General features: G+C 41.3%; 1 long non-coding RNA gene across 2 annotated transcripts in view; it reads right to left on the bottom strand.

Moving 5' to 3' along the window:
* Window positions 1-448: 448 nt before the first annotated feature.
* Window positions 449-20,867, bottom strand: part of LOC143839994 (uncharacterized) — a 203,564-nt gene continuing 183,145 nt past the window's right edge. The window contains exon 4 of one of the 2 annotated variants that reach the window (XR_013231961.1): window positions 449-475. This is a non-coding gene — a long non-coding RNA (uncharacterized LOC143839994). Of the gene's footprint in view, window positions 476-16,187; window positions 16,501-20,867 lie in introns of those variants that run through there. The other variant, XR_013231960.1, reaches the window with a different exon arrangement.

The raw sequence follows: 20,867 nt of genomic DNA, 5'->3' as shown, positions 1-20,867 counted from the left end.
AGCTGTGCTGGGAATGGCAGGATAGAAGTATAATAGATAAATAAATCTAAACAAACATTTTTAAATATGAAGCTGTACATTATTTATTTATTTATTATAATTAACACAATTTATTTATTGTAATTAACATTAGCACAATAGGGGGCCTTGTTGGAGTATGCAAGATCTTCTGTAAAATAATGCCGTCTTCTTTTGCAATTAATATACCTCTGTATCTACAAGGAGTGGCTGGAAGAGATTACCTGAAGATGTCGACTGCAATGTCTCTGGCACGTGAATGACTCTATTTCTGGTTGTCATTGAAAGCAGGTGAGTTGTCCTGAGTCAGTGTTTGGATATGGAAATGAGAAGAAAATAAAGGGGCTGCACCAGTCATAGGAGATTAAAAATAAGTTCAAGGACAAAAAGTCAGGAAAAATTATATTTTATTAGTTAAATTTCATGTGCATCTCTCCAACAGGCTTCATCAGGGAATCTGTAATATATAATATACAGTTGGTGAACTGAGTTTATATAAATACTGGTATAGATAAAGAATATAAATAATAACTTTAGTTTGGGAATTCATTATCAAATTGGAGAGTACAGCTAATATAAACAAGGAATCCTTCTGGTTACATTAGATGCTGTGTCACCCTATACCAGGCTTTTTCAACGAGGGTTTCATGAAACCCTGAGCTTTCTTGATAGCCCTGAAAGGGTTTCCCAAATGGGTGGGAGTTAATTAATTTTTTAATATATTTGTTAAACATTTATGCGGTGATATGACCATGTATGGTCATAGCAAACTCCCCCCAACCGAAAATGGCCAATGATGGGCCTGGAGGGGCTGGGAAAGGGAGGGGCCCCAGGTGGGTGTGTACAGCTATGCTTCCCAACCATATTCTGCATGATCACACCACTTCTGGGGTTTCTTGAAGTCTGAAAAATGTTTCAGAGGTTTCTCAGTGGTAAAAAAGTTGAGAAAGGCTGTTCTACACTAACATTCCTTAGAGAGAAATCTATTATAACTATTGTTATCTATTATAGAAGAAACCTTAGACAGGAGAAATAATAGGAAACCCCCAACTCATTTCCTGTTATCTCTAGCTGGAATAGTACTCACAAGAAAAAAGTAAATCACGAGGCACTATGATATAGTAGTCATCTCTATGTTTATAGGTGAAAAGGTTATAACGTAAAGTCTAAATGGTCAAACATATGATTAAACATAAAGAGTCAACCAAAACGGGATCCTAGGTTAAGTGACCCGCTTTCTGTTTTATCTTCGTCAGTGGTTGCTCTTCCAATATACTGTCATAGTAGTAGTCGTAGTATCACATTGGCAAAATGCTCATAATTGTCTGGGGATTTCATAAAGCGAGCTCACAGCCTTGACTCTCCATTATACAAGAGCATTTGCCTCATTTTCAAACATTAACAAGGACGAACTCATTGCCACTGACGAAAACCAGACTGAAAATGGAAAACAAATGCATCTAGAGACCGTTTTGGCAGAGTCAAAGTCTAAATAAATGAGATAAGATTTTTATCTTATACTTAATTAAGCCACTGGACAGATTCTGTCTCTCCTTTGTTGCCATTAATGTGGCGGCAGGTGGGTGAGGGTGGAAGGCTCTCCTCAGCAGAGTGTTAGGGCTGGGGAGAGCACAGTGCATGCACCCTGAAGTGGAGGGAGAGTAGGCACGGGCACATGGCGCCTTTAAAAAGTGGCATGTGCGTTGGGCTGGCCTCTTCTCCGACAGCAGCTGAACATGCAGCTCGGTTGCTACAGCTGTTGGGTAGGCCGGAGCCAGGTTGAGTGCATACCTCAGGCCAGCGGCAACAGTGAGGCCGGCCCAGGAGGCTTCCCCTGAGCCCATGCGATTGTGCAGGGGGTAAGGAGGTGGGAGAAGGAGCCCTCCTCTGCAGAGCAGTGGCAGCAGGCAAGTTTTGGTGGCCCCCAAAAAGAAGCAGCCCAGCACGAGTCCAAGGGCCAGTGGAGCCGTGCACAGTCCTCTTCAACAAGCTCAGGGGCTAGCAGTCCTTTGTTAGGCCAGGTAACACCCGTGAGAGATACAGCTGCCTTTTGGCAGGGGTATGCTCAGGCAATGTTGCAGTTATCAGGATCTGGCCTGGAGGAAGCAGAAGGAGCTGGGACCCAGAAGGAACAGTGATATAAGAAATGGAAGTGGAGAGCTGGCCACAAGTGCCAGTGCAGTGGGCACTCTGCCCGTTCCTCTGGTGAGTCATCATTGGGGAAGCAAAGCAAGGATACTCATAAGGAGGGCCAAAACATGATATTTTAAAATAAAAAGAATTGGTTGTGACAAACTCAAAGGAATGGAAATGATGATGAAACTCAAATGCCATAAATGCCTTGAATCCTGATTAAGAATGTAAATGAAAACATTTGAAAATATCAAAGTTAAGTGAATTCCTGTTTCAGCTCTGAATCAAATACTTACCTTCATTGCAAACCTTAGACAATATGTAGCCACACAATATATATGTTATTGGAAGATGCGACAGATTATGAACATGCTACAGTCCAATGATATCAAGAAAACTGTGGCAACTTCTCTTGAATTATCTTTAACACAGAAGGCTTTTATAACCTATTATGGAATCATAAGATAACCTATTATGAAATCATAGATGTCCGTGATGATAAAGTCTGTTTAAAGTATCACCTTAAAGATGATAAACAGTTTTCTGGCACCTATCTTGTATAATCTACTATTTTGCCCTTGCTGGCAAATGCAGCTAATAAATGTCAGTCGAAATGGATCTAAAATATTCTTGTTCCTAGATTGCCTTCAGCTTCTTGGCAAGTTAAAGAAATAGAAAAGGTGGGAAGGGCCCACAATTTCCCTTTTCTATCTATTTTGTGGTGTGAGGGGAATTTGAGGTAGAGGCACCAAATTTGCAGGAGCCTCTCCTTAAAAGAACCCCATGTTTCAAAAAGATTGGACCAGGAGGTCCAGTTCTATGAGCAGGCAAAGAGGATCCGACCTCCATTGTCTCCAATAAACAAGGGGGGGGGAATCTCTTTGGGTGCCAGTAGAATTGGACCCCCTGATCCAATCTTTTGAAACTTGGGGTTCTTTTGAGAGAGGCTTTACTGCAAAATTGGTGCCTCTATCTCAAACCCATACCCACCCCAGGCTACAAAACAGATGGAAAGGGGGAAATTTTCCATTAATTTTAATGGCACCATTGGCTTTAATGGTGCCAAATAACTTCTGATTTGGCCAAATTTGGCCATGGATGCTGTTTACCTAGATTTCAGTAAGATTCCCCACAATTATTCATTCATTCATTCATTCATTCATTCATTCATTCATTCATTCATTCATTCATTCATTCATTCATTTATTAGTTGGATTTTTATTCTACCACTCCCAGGCAATCTGTCATGTTTTAATGGGTAAACTGGATGACTATAGACTGGATTTTCAGTTGGTTAGGTAGATAGGGAACTGGCTAGAAAACCACACCCCAAGAGTGGTTGTAAATGGTATTTTATCAGAGTGGAGGGAGAAGAAGAAGAAAAAGAAGAAGAGTTGGTTCTTATATGCCACTTTCCTCTACTCGAGGGAGGCTCAGAGTGGCTTACAGTTGCCTTCCCTTTCCTCTCCCCACAACAGGCATCCTGTGAGGGAGGTGAGGCTGAGAGAGCCCTGATATCACTGCTCAGTCAGAACAGCTTGATCAGTGCCATGGTGAGCCCAAGGTCACCCAGCTGGCTGCATGTGGGGGAGTGCAGAATCAAACCCGGCTCACCAGATTAGAAGTCTGCACTCTTGACCACTACACCAAACTGGCTCTCAGTGGGGAGGTGAGCAGTGTGGTGCCACAGGGCTCAGTATTGGGTCTGTTACTTTTCAACATGATCTAGATGAGGAGGTAGGGGGATTCCCTGTTAAATTTGCAGGTGGCACCAAATTTAGATGAGTAGTGAACACCTAGAACAGTGGTTCTCAACCTTCCTAATGCTATGACCCATTAATAAAGTTCCTCATGTTGTGGTGACCCCAACCATAAAATTATGCAAGTGTTCTTTCACAGAAATTAAATCGAAACTGACCAATGGCATGAAGATCCAGTGTTCAATGATTGTATATATATTGTTTCCCCCCCCCCCTGGGTTTTCTCAGTTCAGTTCTGCCTCTTGTCACACCATCCTGATCTCGTTCTTTTCTGCTGCTCCAGACAGACGAAGGCTCTACCTCGATCTACTCCGCAAGACTGTTGTGTGAATGGTGCCCCTCCCCCAGCCAAGCTGCTTGTCCTGCCGCGACCACTGTGAAAAGGTCGTTCGACTCCCAGGTTAAGAACCACTGCCCTAGAGATCTGAAAATGCTGGAAAAATGGGCAAATAAGAGCAAGATGCAACTCAATAAGGAGAAGTGTAGAGTTCTACATCTGGGTCACAAAAATGAGAAACATGGATACTGGATGGGAGATACACTTCTTGGTAGCACTGTGTGGGAATGAGATCTTCTTAATCGATGATATGAGACTTCTTACCCAGTTCCCAGTGAGGCAAGGGGGACAGGTCTCTTATGTTCTTCACAGTTTATTAGCTAAGAAAGGTGAAGGGGACACTCCCTTTGCAAGAGGCTAGAGAGAATGTGCACCAGACAAAGGGATGATAAAGTGCCTCTACCTCTTCATATTTATACATTTCAAATTATTTACAAACAAAAGCTAGAACATAAATATAATACCACTATTCTCTTCTATCTTACTTTTGGAGTCTGTTCTTTCATGTCTCTCAAGGTTACTCCCATGTCTTATGCATTCCTCCTGTCTAAAATAAAGAGGCCCCTTCTGTTTCCAAGGCAGTCTAACATTCTAACAGAGTCTATGAGTCTTCTATACTACAAGGTTACAAAGTGTTTCTCATTGAGAGTACATAATATGATATCACAAAATATTTTCCCTTTAGTATTGCAAACAGAGGCTATTTTTGTAAACATATGTTTCAATTGAATTCAATTGACTCTACAGTTGCTCCTGGCCAGCTGGCTTGAGGTAGTATACAGCAATAGAAACAACAATAAAAACATACGCCCCTCACAAAGCCTCTACTAGAAGTCACAGCCAGTCCCCCTCCCCCTCTCTTCCAAACTACCCTGCCTCCTGAGGTGACGTTATAGGAAGCCTTTGAGGAAGGGCCAAATCATCTATTCAGTCTGGTCTCAACCAAAATTATGTAACTTTAACTTTAAAAAAATATTCTCAACGTACCTCTGAGCATCTTGGGTTGTCTTCCTTTACCACTGTTGAATCTTAGCCAGTCTTTTTGTATCTGGAGAGAAAAAACTTCCCTCTCTGTCTTCCTACTCTCACTCCAGCAAAAGGCATAGTGGGTCTGGTAGGAGAGTAATATTGTCAAAGCAAGGGATGAGAGCAAACTGTCCACGGAGAAAGGAAAGTGAAAGAGCCACAAACCCAGTGTGGCTAACTTATTCTTTTTCCAGGTGTCTGCCATGGTGATAGTTTTACTCTCTCTTTTATGTGGCAAGAATACACAATGAAAATGGAGTGACATTTTTTAATTGAATCTTTCCTCCTCGTTATGATGCTTCACCACTCTTTACATACCCAAGGACATGCTACATATGTTCTGCCAAATCGTCCATATCCTGGACATGTACAGATGGCAGAAAGCCAAGTAAATGGTTAATGTGCATTTTATTTTACATTTTGCCTAATAAAAATGTAAAACCATCAACAGCAAAATTAAACCATGCCTGTGCTAGCTTGGAGACAAAAGTTGTACAAATGTTTCAAAAAAGCATTTAAACATTTGTGAGCACATTGCTTATGTTTACATACCCCATAGCTAATGAGTACTCGGTGTATAAGTTAGCAGTCCTCCATATGCTATGATTTTGGAGTCATTTCAGATAAAGCTTGGATGAGAGGTCTCCTTGATCTGGATCCCCAACAGTACTCATGTAGGTTACACATTAAACCAGCAATGTTTGGTAGATTTGCAAATTCTTCTTATGTGTCTGAGTAGACACTTCTTGATAAGGAAATGCAAAAATGTCAGCATTACAAGCCTACTGGTTTCATTTATTTAAACTCCTGAGTGAGCTGTTATCGATAGATGTAGTGTTGTCAGAGTAATTAACAGACCAAAGGTGCACAATCTGATTAAAGAGTAGATAAATGTTTATTCAGGAACTACCATACGATAGAAAAGAGGAGAGAAAGAGATAGATTCCTAACTATGTGTCTGATGGAGAGACGGAGAGAAAAGTAACTGTGGCACTTCCAAGAGAAGACAGAAACTGCCCCTAACAGGAGCAATCTGGAGACAGACAAGGAACGACACTTAACAGGAGAGAAGGTCCAAACCTCACTATCCTACCTCACCGTCTTCTTGCTGCCCCCTGCAGGATCCTCTCTTTTTCTTTGTACACTAGGCATTGTCTAATCCAACATGTAGTCCAACTAATACCCTACAATTTCTCATTGTATTCCACACTGTCTGGTTTTCTCTCCCCCCCTTCTTCTCTAAAGAGCTACAGTTGCTCCGGTCTGAGAGCACAGCCCATCCTCCAGCAGCTGGAGGGGCTGCTAGGAGAAACAAAAGGGACTTCATTGCAAAAGGAAGAAGCAAAAGGAGATGCAAAAGGGACTCCAGGGTCACTTCATTGAAGCAAAGGAGTTTCATCTTTGTGGTGTTTATATCCTACCTTGTATGGATGATGATCCCTGGTCAGTGTTTGGTGCCTTTCCGTTTGAACTGTGTCATCTCTAATACTGCCTGAAGCTAATCTTGCCAAGAATGTGGAAATATAAAAATCACTAGAACATCCTTTGCCCTGGATGGATTATGGTGGAGAATGTTCAGGCTACCAAAAATACATTGATAAGACTATCAGTAGTCAATATGAGCTCCCTAAGCTATATATTGGATCCTATTTTTCTCTAACCATTGCTGCCCCCCCTTTTTATTGCACTCTCTTGATAACTCCTTGCGTTACCATTAAAACCATAACATTTTATGTGGAAAGTGTTGCTATCTATTTTCGTCCGTATTATATTGTGAGGAACACTAAAAATTTGTGTTGTCAACACTGAATCTGAAACATTGCCTGAAATCTGAAACATTGTTTGTGTCTTAAAAGAAATATCTGTTTTTTCCCCCTTGGCTGATGTTGTCAGTGTATTACACTGATAGTCTGTTACATCTTCCCACAGGATAAAATTCACAAGAATTTATGTGAAATCAAAACATTGAGCATTATATTCTGGAGCCATATGTTACCTTACTGTTCCAGGTGTGTATGTTACTCTGTACAATAGTTTTGTTGATAATCTCACATTTATGTTTTGAGGGGGAAAAGGAGGACAGCAGGACAGAGCTTGTGTCCATCTTGTTTCCAACTGCAACCTTTGAAGTTTTCAATTTATTGAGTTGTAATAGTCAGCTTGAATATTATGGTTACATTTTAAATAGAATCAATAACCAGCATCAAATTATATAGGTTTTTTTTAAAAACACCCTTCTATACAATCCAGGTATAATTATAACTTAACTTGGTGTAGTCATGAACTGTCCTTGATTCCCTGTGAAAAAAAATACTTACTACTCAGGCAGCCACATCAGAGCAAAGATCCCCCAAGCCCTCCAGTTTTCTCCTAGAACCATGAAGTTGACTTTTAAATTATTAGAATGTTCCCATAACCATGAGTAATGACTGAAAATTAATTTTGAAAAAACGTGGCCAGAGGAGGGGAGGGAACCTTGTCTTGGACTCACAGAAGCAAAAGTCTTGAACTCTTTTGTAACTCTTTATTCTATCCTGTTAGTAAAGTCATTCTGATTGGCTAAACATCTGGAATAAGTTCCTGACAGAGTAGTTCCTCAGTGGAACAGACTTCCTTGTGAGGTGGTGGGTTCTCCTTCTTTGGAAGTTTGTAAGATAGCCATCTGACAGAAATGCTGATTCTGTGAACTTAGGTAGATTGTAATGAGTGGGCAGAAGGGACTGTGTTGGTGCTTAGCTCTTGTGGCCCTTTCTTACATGCCCAATCACCACCTTGGGGTTGGGAGGCAATTTTTCTCCAGGCCACACTGGTCAGGGATTTTGGTTTTGGGTTTTTTTTGGGGGGGAGGGGGCATAATCTGGGCATGGAATTGAGATCACTGTGGGTGGAAAGGTATAGAATCATAGAATCATAGAGTTGGAAGGGACCTCATGTGTCTTTTAGTCCAACCCCCCTGCACTGTGCAGGACACTCACAACCCTATCATTCATCCACTTTAACCTGCCATCCCCTTGAGCTTTCACAGAATCAGCCTCTCTGTCAGATGGACTCACAGAAGGTAGTTGTGAGTTTCCTGCATTCTGCAGGGAGTTGGATTAGATGGTCCTGGAGGTCCCTTCCAACTCTACGATTCTAGGATCACTCATATTCCCCCACCTTCTTTGTTCCAATGTTTAAAATTAGAGAAGAAATTGTACCAGCTACCTCTTGGGGCCTTGGTTAGTTAGATTTATGCACTGGAGCTACAAATGCTCATATCACTCTAAAACATAAATTCTTGAGCCAATGAGTTTAATTAGTTTATTTATTTAGTTTATTTATAGCCCACATTTCTTACTGAGACTCAAGGCAGATTACAGAGTAATATATTGTGAATATCCTCTGGCCACATAAAGGCACTTGAAGGCTTTGGGCTCAATCCTTTCCTGGTTGTATGGCAGGTCAGAAAACCAGTTTAAGTATGCTACATCATTGTTTGAGGGTGTTGGTACCTGTAAGGTTTTGTTCTTTCCTGAGACCCCTTATATGAAACACCTGTAAAGGTACCTCTCTGTAGTATTCTGAGGTGACATGTCTTATGCTGCCTACTTGTGATCCTTGGCTTTTCCTACTTATTTTTACTGCCATCAAAGGCTCTTGCCTTAGAATTCTTAGAATTAGTTGTGCCAAAAGCACAGGACTGCTTAGTTATGTTTGGTAGAATGCCTGAACAGTCAGTGTATGTGGGTGGCTCTGGGGTAAAAGGGGATCCTCTAAACAAAACAGCTGTTTATTTCAAAATATAAGAAGCATTACAGTTTCAGTAAAGTTCATACGTGTAACAGTTTCAGATAGACAGAGTAATAAAGTTCTTTAAACAGCCCTAGCCACAAAGGCATATTGTCTCACTTGCCATTTAGGTTAATAATTTCCGCTAAGAACAGATTTCTCTCATACTCCACACTCATTCTCTTCACCCACTCTCCCAAACAAACTCTCACTTTCTCAATGAACTAGTTAACCACAACCTCTATGGTAGAGCTACCACTTTAATCACCTATCCAGCCCCCCTTTCTTACTTACTAAGTCAGAGCAGCATACATATAGAACCCCACATCAAATCACAGAAAAAAGCACAACAAAATATCTACCACTCAAAGCACCTCAGTACCATTCTTACCAAATTATTTATCAAAAGAGGTGAGTAAAGGGGGATTTTCTGCCCTGATTTCTGGAAAAAAGATACCTCCTCCTCTGATGCTCCCATATATTCCTGTAATTCAAACCGTTTAGATGATACAGAGCCAGCTTCTGTTTTTTGGGTGTGTTGGGAACAACACAGCAAGAAGTTGTATCTTCCTTATCAGACATCTCCTCAGGGAAAGGAAAGGCAGTGATGGGAAGCAGACACATAAAACTGGCATTTCCTGCTAGCTTTTCATTCTCCCAGGATTTTATCTACCCTATCTGCCTCTGAGACTATTTTGATTTGGGGCTACCTGATCTCATCTGAACACAGTCACTGTTCTCTGGTTTGAATTCAGATATTCATATTGAATGTGGAGAAAGTGAGAGGATGTGGAGCATTCTTAACATGGCACTGAAAGCCACACGTCACCACAGTCCTCCACACATGATGAAGGGTGCTTGCACTCGAAAGCTCACGCCTTGAATAAATCTTTGTTGGTCTTAAAGGTGCTACTAGACTCTGCATTTTCTACATATCAGCCTAAGTAATCTAAATGTGGCGTTTAACCCTTTGTATACCAGGGACCCATTGAAATATAAGCATGTGACAGGAAGTATTATACCATTTGTCCTAAAGTTGGCAGGTCCTCCTGGCCACTGACAGGGATGGGGGGATAAGGTTGCCAGGTCCAGATTGGGAAACTCCTGGAGATTTGGGGATGCAGCCTGGGGAGGAAAGGTACCTCAGTGTGGGGTATAGTGCCATACAAGTCTGCCCTTCAAGGCATTCATTTACTCCAAGGAAACTAATCTCTGTAGTTTGTAGTTTGCAGTTCTGGGAGATCCCCAGGTCCCACTTAGGGGCTGACATCCCTAATCCATCCTGTGACAGGAATAGTGGAATACCTTACTGGTGTAAACAACCATCGGCAAAAGTGCTTGGGATAGGAAAAACAAGCCAATTCCTAGTAGGAACATGCCAAAGATCAGAGTTATAGAGGATCTCCCCACCATTGACCTCACCTCACTCTCCTGCTACTTTGCTCGGCATCCATGCAAAGAGGGGTAAAGAGCATGGCATCCTTGCTATCGACATGACAGGACTTTAATAAAAAGACACCCCCTAAATGGCTCATGATCTAGCAGGAAGGGTTCTGTGACCTACCTGAGCATTCCAGCCCCTGAGCTGAGGACCATTGTGCACTAAAGGCAGAAAGACAAAACCAGTCAGGTTCTCCATGGTGTCACCATACTAAAGCAGATAATTTGCATGATATGGTCAAGATTATTACAGAAGTCAAAATGTACAGATATCTCAGCCTCACTTGGAAAGGGAGGTAATCAGTTAAGTCACTACATAAAGCAAATGCACCAATCAAAATTCTTGAAAGGGAATGTATACTCCAGCAACACAGTTTGTTGTATACCAGAAGTTATTATGCAATATGATTATCTAGATGTATGAATGCAGTGAGGGAGCAAAGCAGTTGGGTACATAGACACACCAGTCATTCTCCAAGGCAGAAGCGTGTTTCCTGGCAACAAATAAGAAATGTTGCTTTTAAGGATCTATGAAAACCTCAGAAACAAGTAACTTTGCTCTCAGTTGCTGTGTGTCTTCTTTATCAAACAAGAGAGAAGAGCATGTGTGTTTTTTTTTAAAAAAGAAAGATAGTTGCAGTCGTAGAGCTTAAGCGTGAGATGTTTTCCTAGCTGTCTGCCTTCCCTGTCATCAGAACTCAGCTTCTTTAGACTCACTGTGGGCTGTAACAGATTTCTTGGAAAGGAAGCCTGTGTTGACACCCACAGGCTAGTAATGTTTGCACAAGAAAGAATATGACTTTATATTTTACTCTCTTGCAAAGAGATTAGGAACACTGCATTTTGGAAGGACAGCCAGGTTGCTCCCCTTCCCCTTCCCCTTCCTTCTTTCCTTCTCAGACTGGGCTTCAGTATGTAAGTGTTACTGAAGGGAGTATTCTTAGCTGGATTTGTACTGACAAAAGGGAAGAAGATGGAGATAACACTACTGCTGGGGCAACTGGCATTAGTGACTTAAATGCCTGCTTTGGTCACCTATCTTTTTGGTCATTTATCTTTTTGTGGCAGCAAAGCCCTACGAAGCCTCATTCTGTACCAATCTGGTAGGCAGAATACTCTCTTCTCACACATGCATGCTCAGCTGACTACTGGAGCCTATTTCTGCTGCAAAATACTGTCTCAATTACTTGTTAGTGTTCAGTGACATTTCATATTGGGGAGAAGACTGGCCTTTAACCTAATCCAACAGGGCTCTTCTTAAAGAGGTTCGCTGCTTTGTCCTGCAAACAGTAGATGATTTATGGCCATTTTATTGCTGCTAAACAAGAGGGAGAGTGCTCTCCTTATCCGGCATTCACATAGCACCATCAAGGTACAAGGATCCTTACAGAGTGACATTTTTATTTCAAAATTTATATGCAGCTTTCTTGATATATGCTTAAAGTAGCTTTTATTTGTGCAGTACTTAAAAAGATTTATGTCCTTTATCTCAAGGACTTGTGCAAAGTTTTCTTCACATCCTCATCAGATCTGCCAGGTCAGAGGTGTGTTGTGATTTCCATGCTGGGTGCTTAATCCCCAGGCATGTGCAGGACAATTTCAACTAGAACCAGGATGGTGTTTGGAGAGGGGTCTTGAGTTTTCCCTCATGCACCATTTTCCCTGCATGAAATAGTCCTGGGAACAGCTTCTGATCCATTGGGGAAACCACACGTACTGCTGGGGTACATATAAGTTTTTCTAAAGGGACAAATAGTGACTCTGATTGAGAAAATGACTTAAGCCCTCTCTCCCCAGACCCAGTGACCCTAATCTGAATCAAGTGCACGTGTGCCTAGAAATTATACTTCCAGCACAAAATTCATGCAGACAAAGGGAAGATGCAAGGAAAACATCCAGTTTGGAAGATTTCTGGTGGTGATAAACAATAATAGTTTGGCTTATAGCTATTTATTGAAAAACACTAAATTTATAGTTTAGCAACCTAGCATCCAATATACAGAAGAAGAAAAAAAGGGGAGGGGTGGGAAGTAATTTGAATTCAAAACCTTGGGTAAACACAGACATTTAAACTGGTGCCTAATATTGTGCAGGGCATTCTGTAAAAGAGGTACAAAGTCTCCATCTCCAGGGACCACCTCCTTTATTTCATAATAAAATAGGTGGTCATTATGCAGGAGCACATAAAGCAGAGCCTTTGAAAAGAAATCCAAATCCCCAGGCAGGTTTATATGAAAGCAAGAGATCCTTTGCCTCTTTTCCCAGGCTATTAATTAATTAATTTAGGGATTTATATTCTGTCCTGTCTTTGGAAACTCAGGGCTTTAAAGGTCATAACCAGCATTTGCAATGATGCCAAATCTTCTTAAACTAAAGAGATGGGTTCCATGCTGTCAGTGCAGCATTTTAACCAAGTGAAGTTTCTGAACAGTCTTCAAGGTCGACACAGGGTCCTCATTACAGAGTGGAAGCCCATGGCCAGATTGTAGTTTGAATTTGTGACAAAGAGCTGATGAACTATCTAAGAATAGAGAAGCTGAACTAATGGATAATTGTGATTTGAGAGGAACGAGCCACTGAGGAAAAGTGTTGGCTTTAACAATGGGGGTTTTCTGGATCCCACTCTGACTTGACCCGGTTAATTTGAACAAAGGTGACATGAAACAATACACCACTGTGGAGAAGAGCTTTATTTTTGATGCCATTTTGTTGGTTCAGTCCATTTCCTATTTCGTGAACTGACTTGCTTCATTTCTTGCAAATCCTCTTCTTAAACTAAAGAGACAGGTTCCACACTGTCAGTGTCCACCAGCAACCCCAATGCAGCATTTTAACCAAGTGAAGTTTCTGAACAGTCTTCAAAGGCAGTCCCATTGCAATAGATATAAACAGAGAACACGGCTATTTCTTGCTCATCCAGAGCTGGGCAAAGACAATAAATGCCACAGAAACTGTAAACATGAAACAGAAAATATCTTGCAGCTGTGAGTTTCTCTTTCAGGAAGACTTCGGTCTTATCTGCCACAAATGGATCTCTCAGTCCCTTATTAGCAGTAGCCCTGTACACATAACCATTCCACGTGTTGATTGAATGCACAGAGAAGGAGAACAGTCATGAGTATACAACAACCTTTGTGTTCTTACCAGATCCAGATCATGGGGTGAGAGCATATGTATGGCCACTGCTTTTGACCATACTCATCAGCAGGCAATCAAAGGGGTGGGTGTGGGGGGATCAGCACACTCATGTCTCATCTCCCTTTCCACATATTCAGTCAACATGTCATGGGTACAGAATTATTATGTGTGGAGAGGGAACCAGTTTGGTGTAGTGGTTAGGAGTGCGGACTTCTAATCTGGCAAGTAAGGTTCAGTTCTGCACCCCCTACATGCAACTAGCTGGGTGACCTTGGGCTCGCCACAGCACTGATAAAGCTGTTCTGACCAAGCAGTAATATCAAGGCTTTCTCAGCCTCACCCACCTCACAGGGTGTCTGTTGTGGGGAGAGGAAAGGAAAGGCTACTGTAAGCCGCTTTGAAACTCCTTTGGGTAGAGAAAAGTGGCATATAAGAACCAACTCTTCTTCTTCTTCTTCATTAGTCAACAGCACCTCTGCTTTGTCTGGTTTAACTCTCAGTTTATGGGTACACATTCAGTAAATTACAGCCTACAGTTCAGAACATTTGCTTACTCAGCACACAAAGAGAAATGGAAAGAGAAGTGTACAGATGACAGCTCTCTCCAGATCTTTGGACAATCTCTCCCAGAGGTTTTGTATAGATATTAAAGAATACAAGGGACCAGATAGAATTCTGAGGGACCCCATAGCACACATTCCAGGGGTTGCCAGAACTACCTTCTGATACCTAGATAGTGAAAATATAGTCATCTGCTCACAGTTCCCATTTCAGCCAACTGGTTTAGGATATCATGGCCAATGGACTAGAAAGCCACTTTTTTTTGGAGGGGGGGGGGAGGAGAACCAACAAGGATAATTTACAACTGATTACAAAATCATCATAAAAGCAATAAAATAGACCTGACCAAAGCCGTTATTTATTTATTCATTCATTCATTATTTGTTTTATGTATTAATTCAATTTATAGTCCTCCTTCCTCCTTGGACTCAAAGTGGATCACATAATATCATGCTTCTCCCCCTTCACAAGTGCTGCTGGAAATGGCGGAAGAGAGCAACGTGATTTATACGTGACTCTCTTCTGCCTGTCAATCAAGCCAGGCAGCCAATCCCCTTTCTCCATGCTTTAAAGGGCCAACTATGCTTGCTCATTTTTTTAATCAATAGTTCTCCATTGAAATGTCTATGCATCTAATCATAGATGCATAGTGCTTCTTTATTGCCACTGCTTACGGAATCATGAGTCATATTTCTTTTAAAAATAAATCTTGTTCCTGATTAGGGGGGAGGGGAAGCTTAGAGAGGCAAGCTTTCTGCGACAACTTTGGGGATTTTTTCCCCTTTGTCTGAATAATTGAATGCCTATTCATTGTTCCAGGCAGTTCACTTAAAAAAAAAAAACTCCCACCCCCAGGAGAAGAGAGAGGAAGGTGGGTGTGAGAGAGGGACATTGGAGGCAGAGATAGTGCTTCTTCATATCCATACATATTTTTTGCTGATAGCCTGCTGGTTGCTCTCCGGTAGGTAGTGCTACATATGTTGGTGGATCTATTTTTTTGGGATTCACCAACTAGTGCTTTAAAATGGAGGATGTAGCTGGCTGTTTACTGCTCAGATGCTGCATGTTGGCAACGTCATGTGGAGGGGCCAAGATATAACAACAACAAAAGGTAAGTATCTCACTATTTTTAAGGGTGCAGAAATCCCCCTCCAGTCTCCCCACAACTGTCCACGAAGGGGTTTGTCAGATGGCTTAGCTTGAGGAAGCTCCTTAATCTTAACAGACAAACCACAACTGCAGACCTGGCGTTACTCTTAAATGAAAATTCCAGTAGGCACATTTTTTTAAATGAGATTTTACAATCCCTTCTAAAGGCAAGATATTCCTCAGTTCCAAAAGGAAAGAATTCCATAGCCTTGGGGGCCATAGCTATAAAAGCACTGTGAATGCCTTCCTTGAAGGATAGATCTAGTTTAGACATGTCATGTGAAGTAGGAAGGAAAGCAGAAAAAGAGATGAAAGGAAATCAATGCAGTTGAAAGTTCTTGGTGAAGCCCACTGTCTTTGTCAGACATGAGGGTCTGAGCTTGATTTAAAGGAGGAGAGAGAGAATTGGCACCATGTAGGAAAGCAGTGTAAGAAAGTTATAGTTGCAGTTCTGTGTGCTCTCATGCACCAATCCTGCTGGTGCCAATGTGCCTTAGGTACGTGAAAACATCTGGTCTGCAACCATAGATTCCAGGGCCTTTCTTAAGGACTAAGTTCTCTTATATTTCGAATCAACAATGGTTTATAAGCTAGGGGGGAAAGGAAGATTTTGGGGGTGAGATTTCTAATGGGGAAGTGACTCAGTGTCTTAGCAGAAAAGTATGCCAAATAGGTGTGGCTGGAAGCATTACAGAGGTTCTCATTATACCTTGTGAAGTTCTAAGTATTGGGTCACTGGAAGCTCCTCTGTACCAGACAAGTATATCCTTCAGCCACAGGAACTGTTGGCTGTAAGGGTCAGCCTGATTCATTATGTGGGTGGGACCCTTCCAAGGAAAATGTAGGTAGAAGGGGAATAAAACAGGGCTGATGATTCAGTAGGCGGTTCTCTTCCTGGTGAGTCAGAACTGAAGCAGATCTTGAATGTTACATTCTAGACAGTGGCGTCTACACATGTCTTGACTAGATTTTTTAAAAAGATAGCACCATACAAGTGGCAACATACATTTCTATTTCCTTTATTAAGAAGGTGATTTAATATTTTCTTAAGAGTCTTGTTGAAAACTTTAGTATAGTACCATAACTGTTTTGGCCACTTCATCTGGGCCTTCCATGGAGCAACTTTCCATTCATGGAGGTGCTATGGTCATCCCTTGAGCCTGCAAGAGACTGAACAGTTAGTTAGTTATTTGTTGAAATAATTTATTCGTTACTTTTCTGTCTTGTGGAATTCATGGCAGCTCACAATGTAAATATAGTTAAATTTATGGCTTGAAAAACTTGCCAGTCTCGTGGACCTAGTGGACTTTCTGGCAAGGAGGAGTACACGTGCAGACAGCTCCAAATGACCTTTCTTCCAGCTGTGGAGCTAATAGTGCTGCCCTTTATGGCCATGGGAGTGCTTAAAGTTCCACATCTGATGTACTTCACTGACCTCTCTCTTTCAAGCCACCTACAATCACCTAGTTCAATGATGCTCGACAGATAAACAAGGATACTGCTTTGGATATAAGTAACTCTGGAACTAGATCAACACAGAGTTGGATATTGTATTATTAAAGTCATTCAGCTCTGTCTGGAATTCCAGGAGGTAAAAGATTATAATGGCACAATAAGCCCTAAGTGCGAGTCCCTTGTCAGTTTTTCCTTACTGTATCCCTATGTTGAACTTCCATGTCTGCATCCTAGCCCCATAATTCCTAGACTGTGTTTCTGCTTTCAGTCCTGAATTGGATATTGTACCTGGGAACTGACAGCCTGCTTTTGCTCTGCTCCATCAGGTGCTCCAGCGTCAGCCCTGACTTGACCCTTGTGCTGTCTAAGTCAGTCCCTGTTTGTGCTTCTGTGTTCCTGATTAAGTGAGCAAGTACAGTCCTTAAATAAGCTTTCCACTGAGCCTGTCTGCACAAGGAGAAAGCCATGACAACGTCCTTTGGCATCAAGTGCTGCCTGCCTCAGCCTGCTGCTCAGTCTTTCCAGGAGCTGACAGGAGCTCTCCCAGGGACAGCCTGGGACACCAAATGCCTCAGGAATTCTTCGGTATACCTGAAGAATGCACAGATCCTCTTTAGCCTGTGAACCAGTTGCTTGGGAGCTGAGGATACAGAACCTGGGAATCCTGGCTCCAAGCCATGGGAACTAAAAGGGCAGCAGGCCTGGCAGTGTGGGAACCTGATCGTGGGCAGAGCCTGCCATTGCTTTCACTGCACTGCGATCTCAGCCAGCCAGCTAAAGAGAGAATTGCAGAAGGGCTGAAGGTGGGAAGAAATATATGGTGCCTAAAGTATTATTTGAATGCTGAACTGAAGTGTTTTGACTACACTGAGGATCAAGAAAAAAAATCATAGTTCTGTTTGCTGCTGAAACTGAGGGGGAACAAGAGGACACAGATATGATTTAAAGGTTTCTCTAGGTTGATCCTTTGTAGGTGAGCCCCCCCCCCCAAATACAAATCAAAGAAAACAGCAAGAGTAAAACGGAAAAAAAATGAACCAGAATTAATTTTTGAAACTCAGTTTGGACTAATTGAGAAACAACTGTCAGCTGAAAAGTCTACCAAATACGTGAACTTCGTCAAATGTAAACATCTGAACTCCTATGCTGAAAGCCTTCCCCATGATATAAATCATTTATTAAACTTATTCAAAGTACAGAAACATTTCAGTGCAAATTAACTGCATATAAAGTCTACAATATTTCTACACGGATGTACTTGGATGCACACTATCCAATATCAACCTTAGTCTTCACTTAGGTTGATTTTAACTCTGAAATTATTTAAACCTTTGCTTAGGACACAAATACATGGTATGGCTTTTTTCCTTCCAAACATTTTCCTTCCTTCTTTTTAAAATCCATATTTCATTCTAAATTTTTGTTGTTCCTTTCCCTTTTAAAACTTAATTTTGGCTTATTTTCCCCATCTTTTCCACCATTTGAGAAACTCTGCTAAGGACATATACTATCTAAGGTCAACTACATTATTCATTGATTGAATGAAACACAACAAGATTTGCTAAAAAACTATTGCTAATAACTTATTGTATTCTGGTTCCTGATTTAATTTGTTGATATCCTGGACTTAAAGACCAAATTGTATGTGCATAGGTTTTTGTTTTTAAAAAATCATAAATCTCTGGTTGATTGACTGATTTACTAACTATTTATAACAGGAAGATAGATTCAGGTAGGTAGCTGTTTTGGTCTGAAGCAACATACTTGTACCCATCTTATACCCAGAATTAAACTTTGTTGGTCTTAAACGAACCACTGGTCTCAAAATTTGTCCTGTTCATAACATGATTGGGTGGCCAAATAGTATGTGGTGATAACATGTCTCTGGAGGAAGGTGGGAAGCAGGTCTTCCAACAGACTGTGAAAATGTGCAGTGAACAGTTCAACTTTGTGTGACAACCATGAGCTGAACCAGTGAGTCACCCCTACTTAGCAGCACCAATGGAATGGTTTGGTAGGATCCAACCCTTGATTTTAAGTTGGATCTTGACAACATATGAATATATGTTTGGGTTGGAATACTCCAAGAATGGCATTGTCAAGTAGGTTGAAAAGGATGTGAAATGACACTGTACAAGGAACTGTGGAAAGCAGAATTATTACAATTGGATGGCCCCTGGAACAGTAGGCCATAGAAAAGTTAAGCAAAAAATATGATGAGGATACTACTTTTGAGCACTGTGACAATAGCTATTTAAAAGTGTTTTAACAATGATATTCTTAGGTATTTGTGCATGTGCCAAATATAAAAACCTTATTTTTCACATATTAACAAAGGATGATAGAAAGTCACTAGCTAGAGCTTTTCATCTTTTAAAAATACTTTCTTTTTTCTTTGACCTAACCTGCCATCGCAGGTGTTGCCTGCTTGCGGAAAAAACTCACATAAAGCTTTTAAGTTCATATGCACAAGCATTAACTTGTTATGAAAGAAATATTTGAAGAATGATTGGCTTGTATAAGGTAGTCCAAGTGTCTATAAGGGAAAGTTCTTGCTAGAGAATTAAAAGGGTGCATTCAGGCTCCTTGGTTCTGCCATAAGATCTTGGTACTCAAATATTCTGGGTTCCTTCCAAGTTACATACTGTATTTGAGGCACATTGGAGTAATTTTCTGACTAATCCAGTTCAAGTTATATGCTGTTCTGTATGTTTGATGTATGTATGTTCCTTTTTTCATAATAAAATCAGAGTCCAGTAGCACCTTTAAGATGAACAAAGATTTATTCAGAGCGTGAGCTTTCGAGTGCAAGCACTCTTCCTCAGACTATGAACTCCTTACATGACAGGGAATATGCAGCAAAAATCAATTCTGTCACATCAGTAGACACACAGGCAAATACAGTACAAAAAAGGAAGGTTCATAAAGAACAATCAACAGAAAAGAAAGGGGACCTTTCTAAGGCAATATGTTTGTAATAATATATACAATGAGTAAATACAATTTCTTTTACATCTTTTATATACCAGAAGGAACAACCATAACAGCTTCTAGATCAATTCCATTTTCATTGGTTTCATTAGTGGTTGAAACCTCCAATCCTCCAAAAACAGTTTGTAGTATCAAAGGTGGCAAAATCCTATCACCTTTCCTTATATTACTATTGTTAATATTTTAGTATCAATCGGCCATAGGCTCTCTAGAGCGGTGGTCCCCAACCACCGGGCCATGGCCCGGTGCCAGGCCGCGAAGGCCCTGGCACTGGGCCGCGGCTCCCTCTCCCCCCCCCACCCCGCAGTAAGAAACTTCCCAGGCCGCAAGCTTGCAGCCCGGCAAGCTTCTTACTGTGCGGGGGGGGGGGGGGGAGGGAAGCAGAGTCCTGGATATGTCATAGTTCTGAGTGTTGTAATAACTTGCATTTCTGCAATTTCCCTTTCTAGTGTGTTCTTGAAGTTCCTTTGCAATAAAACAGCTGCTTTCATGTCCCTTATTGAATGTCCTGGAAGGTTGAAGTGATTTTTCAATTTGTTGGTATGGAGATGATAAATGATTGTGAGTCTTGGCTGAACCAATATATACATCCTTAGGATCCATGCTTTGAAACCATGGATTTCAACCATGGCAAAAGCACAAAGCAATAGATCCATACAAATGTTCTGAGGATACATGAGGATACCCTAGATCAAATCTTAACACTATGGCAGAGCCTCAGATATGTGCGTTTGAAGATTTCTATGGTGCCAAAAGTGCCCATATCCATAGCCATGATGTGTAATTGGGTAATGATTTGGGAGTAACTAAAAGCAAAACTCCATGTATCCACGGGGATCCGTGTTTTGGAACCATGCTTTTGCTTCATGGTGTGGCCAGGAAGGTGGGGATCTGTGAATGCTATCCAGAAATTAGCAGCTGAAGACCCACAGGTAATGCTGAAGGTGCTCCTTCTCTCTAAACCCCCCACCAATCCCACAAAATTCTCTCCCTTGAAATAGCTAAGCGTGTCTCTGTTTCACCGTCTCCCACTGAGAGCAAAAGAACGCAATGAGCTCTCACGAGCAAGGCATTCTCATTGAAACCAAAGG

The sequence above is a fragment of the Paroedura picta genome, chromosome 6 (genome assembly GCF_049243985.1).
Source record: "Paroedura picta isolate Pp20150507F chromosome 6, Ppicta_v3.0, whole genome shotgun sequence".
Taxonomy (NCBI): Eukaryota; Metazoa; Chordata; class Lepidosauria; order Squamata; family Gekkonidae; genus Paroedura; species Paroedura picta.
Note: the sequence above shows the minus strand (reverse complement) of the source record. Positions and strands in the feature narration are given on the sequence as shown.